Here is a 19,521-nt window from a genome sequence, read left to right on the forward strand (position 1 = left end):
CAATTTTGTGTTTTCCATGAAAACTCACACTTATATTTATCAAATGAGTAGCAAAATGACTAGAAAATATAGTCAAGACATTGACAAGTTTAGAAATAATGATTTTTATTTATAATAGTAATTTTCTCCTTCAAACTTTGCTTTGGTCTTGGAATGCTCCATTTGCAGCAATTACAGCATTGCAGACCTTTGGCATTCTAGCTGTTAATTTGCTGAGGTAATCGGGGGAAATTTCACCCCATGCTTCCAGAAGCCCCTCCCACAAGTTGGATTGGCTTGATGGGCACTTCTTGCGTACCATACGGTCAAGCTGCTCCCACAACAGCTCTATGGGGTTGAGATCTGGTGACTGCGCTGGCCACTCCATTACAGATAGAATACCAGCTGCCTGCTTCTTCCCTAAATAGTTCTTGCATAATTTGGAGGTGTGCTTTGGGTTATTGTCCTGTTGTAGGATGAAATTGGCTCCAATTAAGCGCTGTCCACAGGGTATGGCATGGCGTTGCAAAATGGAGTGATAGCCTTCCTTATTCAAAATCCCTTTTACCTTGTACAAATCTCCCACTTTACCAGCACCAAAGCAAACCCAGACCATCACATTACCTCCACCATGCTTGACAGATGGAGTCAGCCACTCTTCCAGCATCATTTCAGTTGTTCTGCGTCTCACAAATGTTCTTCTGTGTGATCCAAACACCTCAAACTTCGATTCGTCTGTCCATAACACTTTTTTTTTTCAATCTTCCTCTGTCCAATGTCTGTGTGCTTTTGCCCATATTAATCTTTTCCTTTTATTAGCCAGTCTCAGATATGGCTTTTTCTTTGCCACTCTGCCCTGAAGGCCAGCATCCCGGAGTCGCCTTTTCACTGTAGACGTTGACACTGGCGTTTTGCGGGTACTATTTAATGAAGCTGCCAGTTGAGGACCTGTGAGGCGTCTATTTCTCAAACTAGAGACTCTAATGTACTTGTCTTGTTGCTCAGTTGTGCAGCGGGGCCTCCCACTTCTCTTTCTACTCTGGTTAGAGCCTGTTTGTGCTGTCCTCTGAAGGGAGTAGTACACACCGTTGTAGGAAATCTTTCGTTTCTTGGCAATTTCTCGCATGGAATAGCCTTCATTTCTAAGAACAAGAATAGACTGTCGAGTTTCACATGAAAGCTCTCTTTTTCTAGCCATTTTGAGAGTTTAATCGAACCCACAAATGTAATGCTCCAGATTCTCAACTAGCTCAAAGGAAGGTCAGTTTTATAGCTCCTCTAAACAGCAAAACTGTTTACAGCGGTGCTAACATAATTGCACATGGGTTTTCAAGTGTTTTCTACTCATCCATTAGCCGTCTTACACAGTTAGCAAACTAATGTACCATTAGAACACTGGAGTGATGGTTGCTGGAAATGGGCCTCTATACACATATGTAGATATTGCATTAAAAACCAGACGTTTGAGCTAGAATAGTCATTTAGCACATTAACAAGGTATAGAGTGTATTTCTGATTAATTTAATGTTATCTTCATTGAAAAAAACTGTGCTTTTCTTGCAAAAATAAGGACATTTCTAAGTGACCCTAAACTTTTGAACGGTAGTGTATGTATGTTTATTTTTTACAAATACAAATTAAAGTCCCTTTTTATTGAGAGAAATGATTTGATTTGCCTTTTTTGATGCACTTTTTTTTTTAATTAATATACTTTATTTTTCTTACTTTTTCTTAGTTCAATCAGGGGACTTTACAAAGCGATTTGCTGATCGCTTCTATAATGCTTTGGTATAATTAATATACAAAAGGATTACTGCCTGTCAGTGTAAAACTGACAGGCAGTCTATAATGCGAGTTGCACACGACCGATGTGTCACTGTAGCCGCTGGACCCATTCACTTTAGCGGGTGTATCGGAGTCCGTGAAAACTGACCCGATTCTCCAATCTGTGGAAAAATAGGACATGTCCTATCTTTCTACGGATCGCTGATGGGACTCGGCCAACGCACACTGTCGTGTGCATGACGCATAACGGCATGCCTCTGACACAGCCATGGTAGGTATGGAAACCTTTCAAAGGCCCCCCGGTTGCCATGTCAACCCATCAGCGACCCGTGAGTGCATACACAGGCCGCTGATGGGTGACAAAGGTAGTGGCTTCCCTCTGCTAAACCAGTTTAATGCCACAGTCGCTATTGATTGTGGCATTTAAGGGATTTAATGGCCGCGATTGGCTTTATCTCTGAACCCGACTGTTGTGGCGGGAGCCTGGCTGTCAGTCAAAGCGGTGATCACTCACGCACAGCTTATGTGCTTGCACGATCACCAGGACATAACTTTACGCCATTATGGCTTATTGTGAGCCAATCCATGACATACAGTTACGTCATGGTGACTTAATAGGATAAATGTTCAATTAGCAGTGGCCTCCAGCCTGTGGCTCCCCAGCTGTTGCAATACTACAAATTCCATCATGCCCGGATAGCCAAAGAGTGGGAGTTGTAGTTTTGCAATGTTTTTTTATTTTCTTTTGCCCCGTTTTAATTCAAGACGCCTTTTATTTTTCTCTTACGATTGAATTGATGTGGGAATACAAATGTATTGATAATAACAGAGGTAGACAATCTGTCAGCAAGAAGTACAATGAAATCCTTTCATGTGACTTTATGTGAACGTAATTACCCAAACCTAGAAGGCCGGGACAATCGCTCTGCACACAGAATACAACCTTACAGTGCAAGACTTAGAATATAGTTTGAGAGATACTGACCTTTGGGGAGGCTGGTCGAACCTTTACATAGGGATCAACCATTCAAGCAAACATTTCATTATTGAGGGTCACTGACCAAATAGACCGCCCTGTGTTTGCTGTATAGAACAGGTAAATACCCTATGCTTTTCTATTGACCTTTCATGCTGTAAGAGGCAATGGCAAAACTTGTGCAGCAAATTGTTTTAGATCATTTTTAACCCCCCTCATACTTTACAGTAGAATCCATTACAATCTCTGTGGTGCACAATACAGAAGACATCGGAACTGCATAGAGAGTTTTAAACTTTGTATAAAATAGTGATTTTAGTTACTTACCACCGTGGGTTTAGTAATGTAGCAATAGGGTTAAAAGGGGTTATGCGGGGAACAAAAATGATTAGCAGTGTAGTCCCTGCAGTACGTGGGAACACTCGCTAATATACATTCTGGTCCCCGTCACACTGACTCTTAGACTTTCAGAAATTTCTATAGCGCTGCCGGGAGGACCGGAAGTCTAGTTGGCTCCCTTCTTTGATGACAATACGACTCTTCGTCATGTGACCGGTCCCGCTGTAGTCTATGTACAAGCAGGAGCAGTAGTACAGCGATTATATAGAGTACACTGGGGCCTGTCACATCACTTTTTCAATGGTTTTTATTGGCTTAAGTGATAACTTGCTGCAGCGTGATAACTTATCAGAGTCCAGATAAGGATTGCTATGTACAGATGTAGCCACCTATATCTTGACTTTTAACACATTAAAGAGGCTCTGTCACCAGATTATAAGTGCCTATCTCCTACATAATCTGATCGGCGCTGTAATGTAGATAACAACAGTTGTTTTTATTTTGAAAAACTATCATTTTTTAGCAAGTTATGAGCACTTTTAGATTTATGCTAATTAGTTTCTTAATAGACAACTGGATGTGTTTTTTGCTTTTTTACCAACTGGGCGTTGTGAAGAGAAGTGTATGACGCTGACCAATCAGTGACCAATCAGCATCATACACTTCTCTCCATTCATGTGCATTTGTACGCAGCACATAGTGATCTCGCGAGATCATGCTGTGCTGTCACATGCACCCACATTAACTTTACTGAAGTGTCTTGAGAGTGAATATACATCACCTCCAGCCAGGACGCGATGTCTATTCACAATCCCGACACTTCGGTAAAGTTTGTGTGGGACTGAATGACAGCACAGCGTGACCTTGCGAGATCACCTTGTGCTGTGTAAGTCCCACAAAAACTTTACTGTAGTGTCTGGAGTGTGAATAGACATCGCGTCCTGGCTGTAGGTGATGTCTATTCACTCTCAAGACACTTCAGTAAAGTTAATGTGGCTGCATGTGACAGCACAGCATGATCTTGCGAGATCACTATGTGCTGCGTACAAATGCACATGAATGGAGAGAAGTGTATGAGGCTGATTGGTCACTGATTGGTTAGCGTCATACACTCCTCTTTACAACGCCCAGATGTCTATTAAGAAACTAATTAGCATAAATCTAAAATTGCTCATAACTTGCTCAAAAATGATCGTTTTTCAAAATAAAAAACACTGCTGTAATCTACATTACAGCGCCGATCACATTATGTAGGAGACAGGGCACTTATAATCTGGTGACAGAGCCTCTTTAAATACATGGTGTCAAGAAACTTTAACTTGACTTTATCAATGGCTTTTTAATGGATGTTGTTGTGCGATATCACGCTGCAGCAAGTTATCAGAGTGAGGAAAAACTTGGCTACATCTGTACATCTTTAGGCATTGTACAGTATAATATTTTTACGGTTGATGGTGGCTGCACTGTATAGTAATTTAGGCAACTGTATGGAAATTTTATCTGTGCACTATACTGTATGGTGCTTTATATTTAGGCATAGTTATTTATACACTGAATTACCGTACACCATTGGGGGGTACCAACAGACGGTACTATACAGGGCATCATCCAATACAATGCCAACCCTGGATCCATGCACATGGCTTTACTGGCTTTACTGTGCTTGAGCCCCTAGCCCCCCGACCCATAGGTACATAGGCTACACAATAGAGCATCAGTGCAACCAGTGGATACTGCAGAGTTATAAGGAGACATATGGAAATTTCACAATAATGTAATCATGTTGGATGGGTCAATGTCCGTATCTAAACCAGTACATCACTTTATAATGCTAAATGATTGTATATACACGGACAGATTCTTCTATAGACACAGGAAGTGCTTAACTATAGGTGGCCGGCTAGAAGAGGGCACTGGGCCAAGATAATGCTGTTGGCAGTAGTTCTCTGTTATAGATTGCTTCTGCCAAGCATGCCGCTCTTCTTCCTTCACCATTGTCTAATGACGGATATTGTAGTAGAACAGGGTGGCCTTTTATCGCATGCATTATTTTATAACATATCATCGTCTTTGGAGTTTCCCATTCTATTTCCTTATTTCTGAGGAAGAGAACCACCACTCTGGGCACCACAGGATGGCATCAGGAAAGGTCCTCACTCTTTTATCCCTTCGTACCATCACTGTAGAAAAAATAAAATGCAATTGTCCTTTGTATATTCAACTATAAGGCCCTGTTCACACGGAGTTGATTTCAATGGGCGGTCAGAGGCGGAACTGCGGTGAGAAAGAACATGCCGCTTTTTTTCCCCGCAAGTGGCTAAAAGCTGCCGGGGTAAAAAACGCCTCCGTCTCCCATTGAATTCAATGGAAAGTGATTTCGGCCATTTTGTGGCGCTGATTCCGACGCAGTTTCCGCAACAAAATTAGCGCCAAGAAACTCTGTGTGAACCGGACCTAAATCTAAATCTGAAAGAAAAAATCAACTGATACAGCAGTGTATATATATATTCCTACTTTGTGCTTCCTGTATGCACTGCAGAATTATTTCTACACAAAGGCACTGAATGACTGTTCCTTCCATGGCACCCAATGAATCCAAATGGCCAGTGAATTATTAAACTTGCATTGAGAGAAGAATTTGCTTATCTCTAGTAATTATACATTACCAATGCTACGAAATGTAAGGACTGAAGTTATAAATTAGCCATATTTCATTTACTTAAAGTGAATGTCACCTTCTAACACCTTCTAACTCTTTTAAACATTTAGGTTTTTTTAGGTCTAACATTCTGTGCTGATTAACTTCTCAATATATGTTTATAGCGTTGTTTTTCTGATACAGAGCTCTAAATCCCCTGCATAGATATAGTTAAATGATAGAAATCTGGCTGCCTGCAGCCACCACTAGAGGGAGCTTTGGAGCTACATTCATACTGTTTTATAAGCAATATGAAGTAAGCTCCTAAGCTCCCTCTAGTGGTGGTTGAATGCAGCCATGATGTTATCATTTAACTTTGTCATTGCGGGGGATTTGGATCTCTGTATCATAACAATTAAGCTTCAACCAATAAAATAACAAAATTATGTGAACATTCATTATAATATGTATTTGCTTTTATATATGCATTGTGCTTTATAGTTATAGACACGTACAAATTATTATTTGCAAAGATGCAAAAGAAGCCGTGGCACCGTGCTTTATCCCTATATCTCTGTACTAGCCCAAGCATGATCCTGATCTGCCTTGGACCCCTTTATAACAGCACAGAGATTCCAGGCTAGGCCAGATTTTGCTTGGCACCACGGGCTATAAAGCAGCAGCTACGTCTCTGCTATTATTTCGTTTTGGATAAATAGCCTCTATTTATCTAGAGCATAGCCGGTTCAGTACAGAGCGGCTTCTATCACCAAAATAAAGCATACAGCAAGCAGTGTCGGATTTAAGTAATAACACACCATGCAGTCAATTCTCCTTTGCATTTACAATAAAACCATTTAACAAAAAAAATTTAAATTCAACAGAGGATGCTAAAACAGAAAACGGAGGCTGGCGCTTACCCACCTCTAAAAACAATTAATTTATATATGGAATAGTTATACTGGTGATTGATGTACAGATCACATCTGCATAGACAAACGCATTTATTTTAGTGTATACAGTGTCATCTACTGCCATCTGCTGTTAAAATAAAATAAGACACCTGCACAACGGCATCTCACACAGCAAGTCACTTGTACAATACTCCTTTATTATCTAGCTTATTTAAAGTTCCGCTCCTCCTTTGAATTACTTAAGCTTTATAGTCAGATCATCTATAAACTAATATCCTTCTAATATATATATATTTTACTTTTTTATTTTTTTCATTTTTACTTATGGCTTGAACTTTTTCTTTACAGTCTCTCCTGTACCAAAGATTATCGTAAGGTACTGATTCTCCTTGCAGAAATCCATCTAGCAGGGAGTCTTTAGGGCAATGCACCATGGAAAATAGTATTCAAAATATCTCTCCTCCTGCAGGAAGTAAAATCTCTCTAGTGCCACCTATTGGTGACTATCCTGTAAATCAATGTCTGACTCTTCCCGGAAACATGGAAGAGTCAGATAAGTGTCGGATACATAATCATGAGTCACAAAAGAGCCCGGGAACATGATTTGTGTTATCAGCCAAACCAGAGACGCCCATCTGTAGACAGCACGGTTTCCGAGTTTGATTGTTTAAGCTGGATCTTTTGTTTTTTTGTTTTTATAAAATATAGATACTTGCTCTAAAGACTCCCAACAAGTTGAATCACCACGAAAAGGATCAGAGAGTCTGTTTCGTCTAGAATACAAGTTTCCTGCTGCTACCTGGAAACCATCAAAAAGCAGGCTTAGGGTGGTATTACACGGCCCGACGTGGGCAGTGTAAACGAGCGCCAATCAACGGAACAGCTCGTTTGTTCCTTTCACACGGAGCTATGGATGAGGACGAGCGCACGTTACTCTGATCGCTCGTCCATGTACATTTCTATCACGTCGGCAGCGCGTCCTCCTGTTTACACAGGGAGATGCGCTGCCGACAACCATAATATTTAACTTTTTAAAAACTATACGATCAGCAGATGATTGAGCATTTGGTCGTTCATCTGCTGATCGCTGCCCTGTTTACACAGGGCAATGATCGGAATGAGCGTTCTGTGAATGCTCGTTTGCCTGATAATTTCCCGGTGTAAGAGGGTCCTATCTTCTTGTGGCTTGTGCCTTTCTTTATTCTTATAATGGCTTTTGTGACATTCTATCTCATTAAATATAAATAATTGATTCTGATTAACACATGAACATCCCCATAGTCTCACCAAGGGCTCTTGTATTATGGCTTTGTTTTCTACTGAACCATTATAGAGCTTCCATAGAGGTATATGGGCCTCTACTGTACCTCAGATTGCCTCCGATTTCATATGAAGGCATACAGAGGTTTTTTTGTCAGACTCCAACAGCAAAAAATAATCCTGCCATGTTCCATCGGGCTCTTTATGTAAAGTAGCATTGGTTTCTAGAGGCGATATCTCTGAGCACATGGCGCCTAACCGTGCCAATATGGCAGTGCACGGAGGAAATGCGGCTCGGTATTAAGGGGCCGTACAGACTCTGTACACCCTGTTCTGTTGTGTGCATGAGCCCTAACCTCTGCATATCCATAGTGTATTCACAAAAGCAGATAGAGGCACATAATAGGGATGTCAGATCAGTAAACAGCAGTTTTGTTTTCTTCTAGGTTATGTAATAAAAATGGCTAGAAAGGTTCTAAAAATATGAAAAGGTTTATTAAAAGATGCTGAATTCTACATTTGTTACAGGTTAATTATATGGGGATCTTTATGTAAAGGCTATGAAAACCTTTTGAAGATATTTTTTATGTAATGTAGGTGTTTTGTGTTTATAAATATTTTTCTAATATAGTTTTTTTTTTAAATGTATTTTATTTTTAGCACAGCAGATTTTACATATCCACTATACATAGGAGCTGCATAACGCCGCTGTAAGCCGAATCCGCCATTCAGATGGACTAATGGCTCGGCTGACAGCAGCTGCCTAATACAGCGGCTCTAACCCAAATACCGATCAAATCTAAGTTGATGACCTCAGATTTGATCAGTATTAGGGTTATATTGTGTGTCAGAGGCATAAAGAGTCCGCTGTCAGACCAGCTTACGATGGATTCGGCTTACAGCGTTGTTGTGCAGCTTCTATGTATAGTGGATACATAGAAGCAGCAGTGCTAAAACGAAATAACATTTTTAATAAAACTGTATCTGTAAAATGTTTAGGATGCCAAAACACATAACACAGTAAAAAAAAAACTTCAAAAGTTTTCATAGCCTTTAAAGGTGTATCTTTTCTTTCTATTGTTTGGAATAGCTTATGCTAGGCAGATGTGTAAATCTTGAATAAACTTCCCCTAAGTCCATCCTCTGTAAGACCAATTTTGCGTTTAAGGAGTTTTATGGTTAAATGTAAATAAACATTATTCTTTGTGTAATGAAACGTTCTGGAGCTTTCTAATATACTATGTGTTTCAATACCTCACATTTTTCAAGATCTTTGCTGCAATCAGTGAATGGGGAATTCATTGTTCACACTCAATAGCTAAAAACCCATACTTATTATGTCTAATGTCCTGTTCACACAGAGTTTTTTCGGCGCAGAAACCACGTCAGAATCAGCGATTGATTTCAAAGAGAGGCAGAGGCGGTTTTTTTCCCGGGCACTTTTTAGCCACTCGTGGGGAGAAAAGCGGCATGTTTCCACCTCTAACCTCCCATTGAATCAATGGGAGGCACAAAAACCCATGGCGCTAGTTTCCGAGCGGTTTTATTCGCTGCGTTTTTACCTGCAGTCCTCGCATTAGCTTCAAAGGCCGCAGGTGAAAAACGCGAAGAACGCAGCAAAAACCACGGCACCAAAGCTCACAGGTGGTCAAAATCTGCCTCATTATTGCTGAAGAAATTCTGAGGCAGATTTTATCTGTCTGCAAATAAAAACTCTGTGTGAACAGGGCCTTACTGAAGAGACAATTACTTAATAAAATAAGATTAGTAACTTATTAAATATTACTATTTTTTTTAAAGATTGCATTTTGCACAAGGTCACTGTGGAGGATAGATTAAGATATAACTTTTTACAGCTATATTGCAATTCCAATATTATTTATGAAATGAAGTTAAGAAATCGGAGCAAGGAATATTTCTTATTCTTTATATGTGCAAATTCCATTTATTTTTAACACTTTATAACGTTATGAATTAAAAAAACATATCCTGCTACGTTCTCTTTTCATTGTGTCTTTACTTATGACAATATGGGCTTATTAAAATGATTAAACCATAATTGCAGCACTGTACAACTTACCAGGTAAAACATATTTAAACTTCATGGTGTATATTTTATTGAAATGTGATGACTTAAAGAGGCTCTGTCACCAGATTTTCAAACCCCTATCTCCCATTGCAGCAGATCGGCGCTGCAATGTAGATAACAGTAACGTTTTGTTTTTTTTCAAAAACAAGCATTTTTGGCCAAGTTATGAGCATTTTTATATTTATGCAAATGAGCCTTTCTTAAGTACAACTGGGCGTGTTTAAAGTTATGTACAACTGGCTGTGTATTGTGTGTGTACATCTGGGCGTTTTTACTTGTTTTACTAGCTGGGCGTTGTGAATAGAAGTGTATGATGCTGACGAATCAGCATTATCCACTTCTCTTCGTTACCACCCAGCTTCTGGCAGTACACAGACACAGCGTGTTCTCGAGAGATCACGCTGTGACGTCACTTCCCCAGGTCCTGCATCGTGTCGGACGAGCGAGGACACATCGGCACCAGGGGACAGAGGCTACAGTTGATTCTGCAGCAGCATCAGCGTTTGCAGGTAAGTCGATGTAGCCTCTGTCGCCTGGTGCCGATGTGTCCTCGCTCGTCCGACACGATGCAGGACCTGGGGCAGGAAGTGACGTCACAGCGTGATCTCTCGAGAACACGCTGTGTGTCTGTGCACTGCCAGAAGCTGGGTGTTGACGAAGAGAAGTGGATGATGCTGATTCGTCAGCATCATACACTTCTATTCACAACGCCCAGCTAGTAAAACAAGTAAACACGCCCAGATGTTACACACACACAATACACGCCCAGTTGGACTTAACTTTAAACACGCCCAGTTGTACATAAGAAAGGCTCATTTGCATAAATATAAAAATGCTCATAACTTGGCCAAAAATGCTCGTTTTTGAAAAAAAAAAACGTTACTGTAATCTACATTGCAGCGCCGATCTGCTGCAATACGAGATAGGGGTTTGAAAATCTGGTGACAGAGCCTCTTTAATGTTAATAAAGATAGTGTAGTATTATACTTCCCAAAATCCTTCTTCATGCTGGTGACATCTACAGGCTACCGTATGGTACTACACTACCTGGAAAGATTTGGTCATAGCTTTCAGTGCAACTCAGTATATGTAGAAAAGCTTAGCAATTCTCCTTGGAACAAAGTGAAACTTTCTTTTGCCTGATGCAAATATTCCGTTTTGTGCCCCTACCCACAAATCTCATGTATGGCATGGATGGCAGCACTGTTCTTTACTTCAAAGCGAGTCGAAATGTCAAAATAGTGCCAATTTTTTTAAAACTTTATTACAGCTGTTGTCTCATGATTAAATATGAAATTTCTCTTTTAGATTACACATACATGAAAGACTTCTCAATTGGAATATTAAACAAAAACGCTTCTGTCTAGATATTTCTGTTATATCCTTGGTTCTTTTGATTCCCTTCATTGAATGTCCACCTATGGTGCATTTTACTATGTGTATTAAGGCTGCTAGACCCATTGTGGTTCTCCTGGATTTAACGTAGAACATCATACAGCTATGGTGATCTAAGTTCAGTAGAATTGCCAGGGTTCTGGGTCTTGTAGATGTAATATGGCCATCTGAAACTGACCTAAGACGTCATTGAGATGGCTGCAAGTCCCGGCCTGAATGTGAACTAATGACTCAAACATACTATGATATTGTTAAATTGAGTCATTAGGCAACTGATCAAGAAAGGACTTGTGGCCATAATACAGATGGATTACGGTAATTTCAATGATTGGTGCCAGTAACACCCCACGCTAACACCCAGTGGGCATGGCACACACCACTTGTATTTTGCATTCAAACAGGCAACTGCATGATACAAAGATTTCTGCATTAAGATGCCAATTCGGTACTTCACTTCATAGAGCCATAGTTTCCGTGAGGGCTAAAAAGTTTAAAGCCGCTGAATGTGAGTTGGAATGTGTCTTTATCTTCACTATACTCCATCAGCAGTTCTATAAGAAAAGGCAGCCAGATAGGTTGAAAGAAATGATTTGCATAACCACACCCACTGCCATAAAATTAATGAATTGCATAGCTCCACCCACTAGCATAAAAGGATTTATTTGCATAGCCCCACCCACTGTCATAAAGGAAGGAAACCATTGACCAGCAAATACCTTCTGATCTAAGAACGCAATGTTGTACTCCTTAGTCTTTCAATGGGGGGCGGGTGTTTAGTTCTTTCTATCTTACCATGCTATAACCTCACTGGTTATGCTGTCCCTTTAAATTTTATAACTTAGTATATTTATTTACCAGCATCTAATTGAAGTAATTTCCTGTAAACTATTAAAGTAAACCGTATTTTATGCAATGGAAATCTCTATAGTCTGTATTTGCATCTGTGTTTAGTGCCACAATATAAATCAAAATATAGTTCAGTATGATCATAAAATGAATAGCTCATCATAAATACACTGTTTGCTTCGTGGTTACAAGGGGAAAATGTTTCATATATTCAAGGCTAAGTGTCACTGCATTAATTTAAATTAAACAGGCTGCAATACATTCTGCAGAATTACCATAAATAAGCTTGGCCTATGATGGTAATAAATGGAAAGGACTGAACCCTGTAAACAAGATAAGTAATAGTGTCTATGCAGATTTCAGTAGCCCCATAAAGAAAAGAGTTTCATAAAATGAAGGAAAGGCTTGAAGGACATTGACATTCACCGTTAATATTTTCAACAACTTAGATAGATATTCGATAGATATTCAATAGATAGATAGATAGATGTGAGAGAGATATGATATAAATACAGGGGCGTAACTAGGAAAGACTGGGCCCCATAGCAAAATCTTGACCGGGGCCCCCTTCCCGGGTGCCACAAGCAGCCCCCCTTATAAATAGTGCCCCCGTAGAATGTGCCATACAGCCCCCCTGTAGACAGTGCTATTTAACCCCGCCTATAGACAGTGTCACACCCCATTTGTAGATAGCACCCCCACCTCCCCCTTGTAGATAGTGCCATACAGCCGCCGTAGATATTGCCATAAAGCCCCCACTGTATATAGCGCTATACAGCTTCCACTGTATATAGTGCCACACAGCCCCATCCCTTAGTAGATAGTGCAGCACAGCCCCACCCATTAGTAGATAGTGCCACACACAGACCCCTGCAGATTGCGCCACAGCCCTCCCCCTTGTAGATAGTGCCATACAGTTCCCCCATGTGTATAGTACCACACACTATGTGCCTTGCCATTGCCTTGTGTATAGTGCTACAAGGCAATGGTGCATCTGAGAAAGTTGTATCAGCCAGGGAGATTACACTCAAACATGGAAAGTTGGGTTTGGAGGCAGGACTATGTGACTCTTCAGGATAGCGGCACCACCCCATGACCCCCTAATGAGTAATTAGCATATAGTGTGCTCCGTTTTAAAAGTGGATTTTAAAGATTTTGCTGCATCTGAAAAAAACATACAAGGGAATGTTTGGAAATATTGTCAGGTCATGACTATTACTACATGGTGGCGGTTCAAGGGGTTAAAACTACCTGTCAGATTCCCATTAAATATACAATGAATTGAGAACAATTCCATCTGCTCTGCAATTTTGTTATTATAAATATATCCTATATAATTACAGATACAGAACCAAGCTCTGACATATATACAGTACCACAACCAAGCTCAGTACATAAATACAGCACTAGAACCAAGCTCTGACATATATACAGCACCAGAACCAAGCTCAGTACATATATACAGCACTAGAACCAATCTCAGTACATAAATACAGCACTAGAACCAAGCCCATACATATATACAGCACCAAAATCAACCTCCGTACATAAATACAGCACTAGAACCAAGCTCAGTACATAAATACATCCCCAGAACCAAACTCATTACATATGTACAGTACCAAAACCAATCTCATACGTATATACAGCACCAGAACAAAGTTCAGTACTTACATACAGCATCAGAACCAAGATCAGTACATATATACAACACCAGAACAAATACAGCTCAATTTAGTGCAACCCCTGCCATATAGGTTTGTATGGCGTAAAACTACAGCCCCCAGCATGGCCCGAACAATGGTGAGAATACGCTGGGCGATGATGTTTCAGGAAAAAAAAAAAATCATACCATCCATCATCTCGCTGCAGATCAGACAGAGACTACAGTGCTGATTAGAGGCAGAATAAACATTTACATTAAGTGACTCACCGGTGACGTCTCAGATTCTACCCTTCTCCCTCCGATCCAGACATCTATGATGGATTTCTACCAGCCATGACCCATTTCTGCAGTTTACCGCTCAGATGTCTTAAGCTTCTCACTTTTAAAACATTTCTGCACCTATAAACAAAGTTAAAATTCTCAACATCTCTAAATATAATAAAGTGCCATACACTGCACCACTAACTATAAAGGCGCCATACACTGTGTCCCTGATTATAATAGTACCATACACTGTCACACACACACCGTGCCCACTGTAGATAGTGCCCCCCATAGCCCCCTGTAGATAGTGACCCTGATAGAGCCTCTATAGATTGTGCCCTATATCGAAGCCCCTGTAGATAGTGTCCTACATACAGCCCTCTATAGATAGTGCCCACATATGGACTCCAAAGCTGCAAGACAATAGTGCTAACCACTGAGCCACTGTGCTGCCCTACATATAGCTTCCCCTATAGACAGTGCTCCACATATAGCCCACCTCTGTAGATAGTCTCACATATAGTTCCCCCTGTATATAGTGTCCCACATATAGTCCACCCCTGTAGACAGTGCCTTTACATATAGAAACCCTGTAGCTAGTGCCCCACAGGTAACTCACCCCTGTATATAGTGTCCCACATATAGCCCACCCCTATTAAAGGGCCCTAAAAAATAGCTCCCCTATAGATAGTGCTCTACATATAGCTCCCCTGTATATAGTGCCCCACATCCCCACATATAGACCCCCTGTAGATAGTGGCCAACATATAGACCCCCCTGTATATAGTGGCCCACATCCCCACATATCGACCCCCCTGTAGATAGTGGCCCACATCCCCACATATAAACCCCCCTGTAGATAGTGGCCCACATCCCCACATATAGACCCCCCCTGTATATAGTGGCCCACATATAGACCACCCCTGTATATAGTGGCCCACATATAGACCCCCCCCCTGTATATAGTGGCCCAAATCCCCACATATAGACCCCCCTGTATATAGTGGCCCACATATAGACCCCCTGTATATAGTGGCCCAAATCCCCACATATAGACCCCCCCTGTATATAGTTGCCCACATCCCCACATATAGACCCCCCCTGTATATAGTTGCCCACATCCCCACATATAGACCCCCCCCTGTAGATAGTGCCCCACATCCCCACGTATAGACCCCCCCCCCCCTGTAGATAGAGCCTCCACTAGAGATAATGCCACTCACAGTTTTATTATAAAACTTCTGAGCAAGTCTGCTGGAGCTGAACGACGCGTCGTTCAATGACGCTGATTGACGGGGCAAGTAATTTTGCCCCGCCAATCAGCGTCATTGTAAGGCGCTGAATGGTCGGGCCATTCAGCGCTAATGCATGTATTTTGCTGTCGCTAGAACAGGGGCCACCTCCGGTGCTAGAGGCGCCTACGGTACGGGCATGAGAGGGCCTGTGTTGCCCAGCCCATACTAGTTGGAGGCTTGGCGGCGCGGGCCCCGTAGTAGCGGCGCTACCGCTGTAGCAGCCACAACGGCTGCTAGAGGCGCCACTGGGCATATGGGGGGCGTGTCGGCTGGTGGCACGGGACCCCTCAAGCCGCGGGCCCCATAGCAGCTGATACCGCAGTAGTTACGCCACTGGATAGATAGATTAGATAGATAGATTAGATAGATAGATAGATAGATAGATAGATAGATAGATAGATAGATAGATAGATAGATAGATAGATAGATAACTACCTATGCCATGAAAACTTGCCCATGCATTACTTAGGGAGGTAAGGACAGATCACATCCACTACTTTCTACATTGTGAGCAGGATGATGGAGACCCGCAGAAGCAGGTCTAAGGATCGAGAGAAGACAGGAGAGGCTGCAGACTGTGCCTTGTACAGCAGCATGCAGCATGTCACAGTCAGTGTGCATACTCTAGTCCTTTGTAAAGAGTGGCATAGATTATTAGTTGGTAATAGTCTAACATTATTAACAGGAAGCAGCATGGAGGAAATTCCACGATAACAGAATAGAAGATGTGGTGGTCACGCAGTGCATTGTTTGGGTTGTTGCAATGAAATGGCCTACGCACATTTTCACTTATATTTTATTATTTTGAAAGCTACAATACAAGCAGTGACATCAGACATCATCATTTACAGGTGAGAAGTCACATTAGAAACTTCTTGTCTTGGTGCCTGTCCCATCATGGTACAGAGCAGAGCTGGACTGAGACAAAAAAGCAGCCTTGGCACACAAGCCTCAGCAGCCAGACTCTGTCTAAAACCAGCCCTGGCCCTGAGCCCCCCAGTCACAGCACACAGCGCACGTTGGTCGATTCGGTCCAAAGTAATTTCTGTTGAATGTCAGATTACCGCACTTTTTTATGAGGTGAAAATGCGTTAGGGTGGAGCAGCGAGCTCAGAGCTTATATGCTCAACATTCAGCTTTCCCCCTTCCCCATAGAGCAACACTTACGGGGTGACGGAACGTAATATTGATTGAGTGATAAGTATATTGCTGAAATCTGCAATAATGTTCTGTAAAAGAGAACTGGTTCAGCCGCATAAGTAACTTTCTTATGCAGCAACCTCCTCACTACACCGCCTCCACCCAGCGAGGTATCCTCTCAGACAAGGCCACACTTCAGGATGTGAACCAGGGTCCACATAGAAGACACTGCTTAAGCATCAGACCACCCGCTCAGGATGATCTCTGAGCTTTCTTATTGTCCCCATAAAACCGAATGTAAACATCACTTCCAGCAGGAATAGGAACATGTCATCTTTGGAAGAATTTGTTGCCAACGGTTGAAAGCAGAGGTAGCGCACTGGTAAAGATCTCTGCTAATAAATTTGAGGCGTGAGGATCATGTGAGTTTTATCTCCAGGATCTCCAGCCGTAAAAGCAGTTAACCCCCAAGCCACCATGCTGTTATGTCCCAATGTCATCCAAGGTATTACTTGTTGAAGATCCAATTACCCGTTTTTAAAAGAGGGGGGGGGGATATGCATCATTGTAAGGCCGCCGTGCAGCTAGCTCACAGTTTGCTTGATCCGAGTTGAGCGTAGGAATCCCTTCTGTACAATGTGGGTTCCAATACCCATGTTGTCCTCCTGGTGACCTTGGGCTGCTACCCCTTTCCCAAAGTGCCACCTATGGAGGGGTGGATTATGATACCTGTTTGAGTGATGTGTATATTGCTGAAATCTGTAATAATCTACTATATAAATACAGCTGTCTCAAAAGAGACAGCTGTATAAATGACTTTCGTCATAGAAGGGACTTTCTTCATAGAAGTGACTTTCTTCATAGAAGGGGATAGGTCATCAGTACATGATCTGTGTGGGTCCGACCGCCCGACCCCACACAGATCAGCTGGTCCGATGCCTCGGTTCACTGGACTTACATGCTTCTACAGCACGGCCGCTATGCTATGTACGGAGCCAACTGCTTCCGGCTCCGCACATCGCATTATGTGCCATAACATCCGGTGCCCGCACGCCACTGGAGCGGTTTAACGGTGTGGGGTCCGGGGGCCGGACCCGCCCCGATGATATACTGATGGCCTATCCGGTAGATAGGTTATCAGTTGTCAGAAGGTGGAAAACCCCTTCAACGGATTAAGTCTAAACCAACTTTCTGTACCACTTGTTAGAGCCGGGTCACCATAGATGACACATCTGAGAACAGTTTTGAGACCGACACAGATTTTGGTTTTCACAAAGTTTTCTGCTTCAGGGTTTTTAGATCTTTTAGTCAGATATTTCTATGGTTACTGAAGTACAATTATAAACATTTCATAAGTTTTTAAACTTTTATTGCCAAATGCAAGTTTATGCAAAGACTCAATATTTACAGTGTTGACCCTTCTTTTTCAAGACTACGGCAATTCGCTCTGCCATGCCAAATGTCGGCTTCTGGGCCAAATCCTCACTGATGACCAATACTTGCCTAATCAGTGCTTGGAGTCTATCACAATTTCTGTGGGTTTTTTTTTTGTCCACCCACTTTTTGAGGAGTGACCACAGGGTCGCAATGGGATTGAGATCTGGGGAGTTTTCTGGCCATGAACCCAAAATGTCAAAGTTTTGTTCACCGAGCCCCTTAGTTCTCACTTTTGCCTTGTGACATGATCCATCATGCTGGAAATAGCATTGTTCATCACCAAATTGCTCCTTGATGGTTTGGAGAAGTTGCTCCTGGGTGGTTGGGAGAAGTTGTTCCTGGATGGTTGGGAGAAGTTGCTCCTTGGTGGTTGGGAGTAGTTGCTCCTGGATGGTTGGGAGAAGTTGCTCCTGCATGGTTGGGAGAAGTTGCTCTTGGAGGATGCTTAGATACCATTCTTTATGCATGGTAGTGTTCTTAGGCAAAGTTTTGAGCCCACTCCCCACACATGAATGGTTTTTAGGATGCTTTACTGTTGGCATGACGCAGAACACATGGTAGCGCCCACCCTTTCTTCTCTTGACAATAATTCTTCCAAATGTCCCAAACAGTCTGAAGGGGGCTTCATCAGAGAAAATGTAGAAGATTTATTAAAACAGGTGTAAATGAAAAGAGGAACAGTTCCTAATAGCTCCAACTCCAATGAATCCACTGCGTTCCCACGAGAATAATGAACATGCTCATTATTCTAGAGGATTATTTTTTTTGCGGAACCGAAAAAAATGTAAGCAGACTTATTTCTGCTGTGAATGGGGTATAAAATAGCCCATTCACTATTAATGGATGCAGACTGTTAGTGGATTTGAAAGGGATTTAGGTGTGGAATCAGGGACTTAGTCCTAATCAAATCCTGATTGCGTGATCATGGCCTAATACTGACATATAAAGATTGCAAATTATACCAGTATACAATGCTAAAATATCACCATACTGTAACCAAATAGTATGATTTCAATTTCATATTCAGCCATATACACAAACACTCACATGCCGAACACATGACACACTGATGCAACCCATAAGGTGGATAAATGCTGCATTCGTACCACTCACACCTAGGACACATGCGCACGCACACCACTCATAACTAGGAGACCTGCGCACGCACACCACTCACACCTAGGACACAAATGCTCACGCACACCACTCACACTTATGACTCATGCACAGTACATATATACACCAGAACCAAGCTCAGTACGTATATACAGCACCAGAACCAAGCTCATTACATAAATACAGCACCAGCACAAATACAGCTCAATTTAGTGTAAACCCTGCCATATAGGTTTGTACGGCGTAAAACTACAGCTTCCAGCATGGACCGAACAATGGTAAGGATATGCTGGGAGTTTTAGTTTCACAACAAAAAAAACATATCATCCATCATCTCGCTGCAGATCATACAGTGACTACAGTACTGATTAGAGGCAGAATA

Source organism: Rhinoderma darwinii, chromosome 7 (assembly GCF_050947455.1).
Source record: "Rhinoderma darwinii isolate aRhiDar2 chromosome 7, aRhiDar2.hap1, whole genome shotgun sequence".
NCBI lineage: Eukaryota > Metazoa > Chordata > Amphibia > Anura > Rhinodermatidae > Rhinoderma > Rhinoderma darwinii.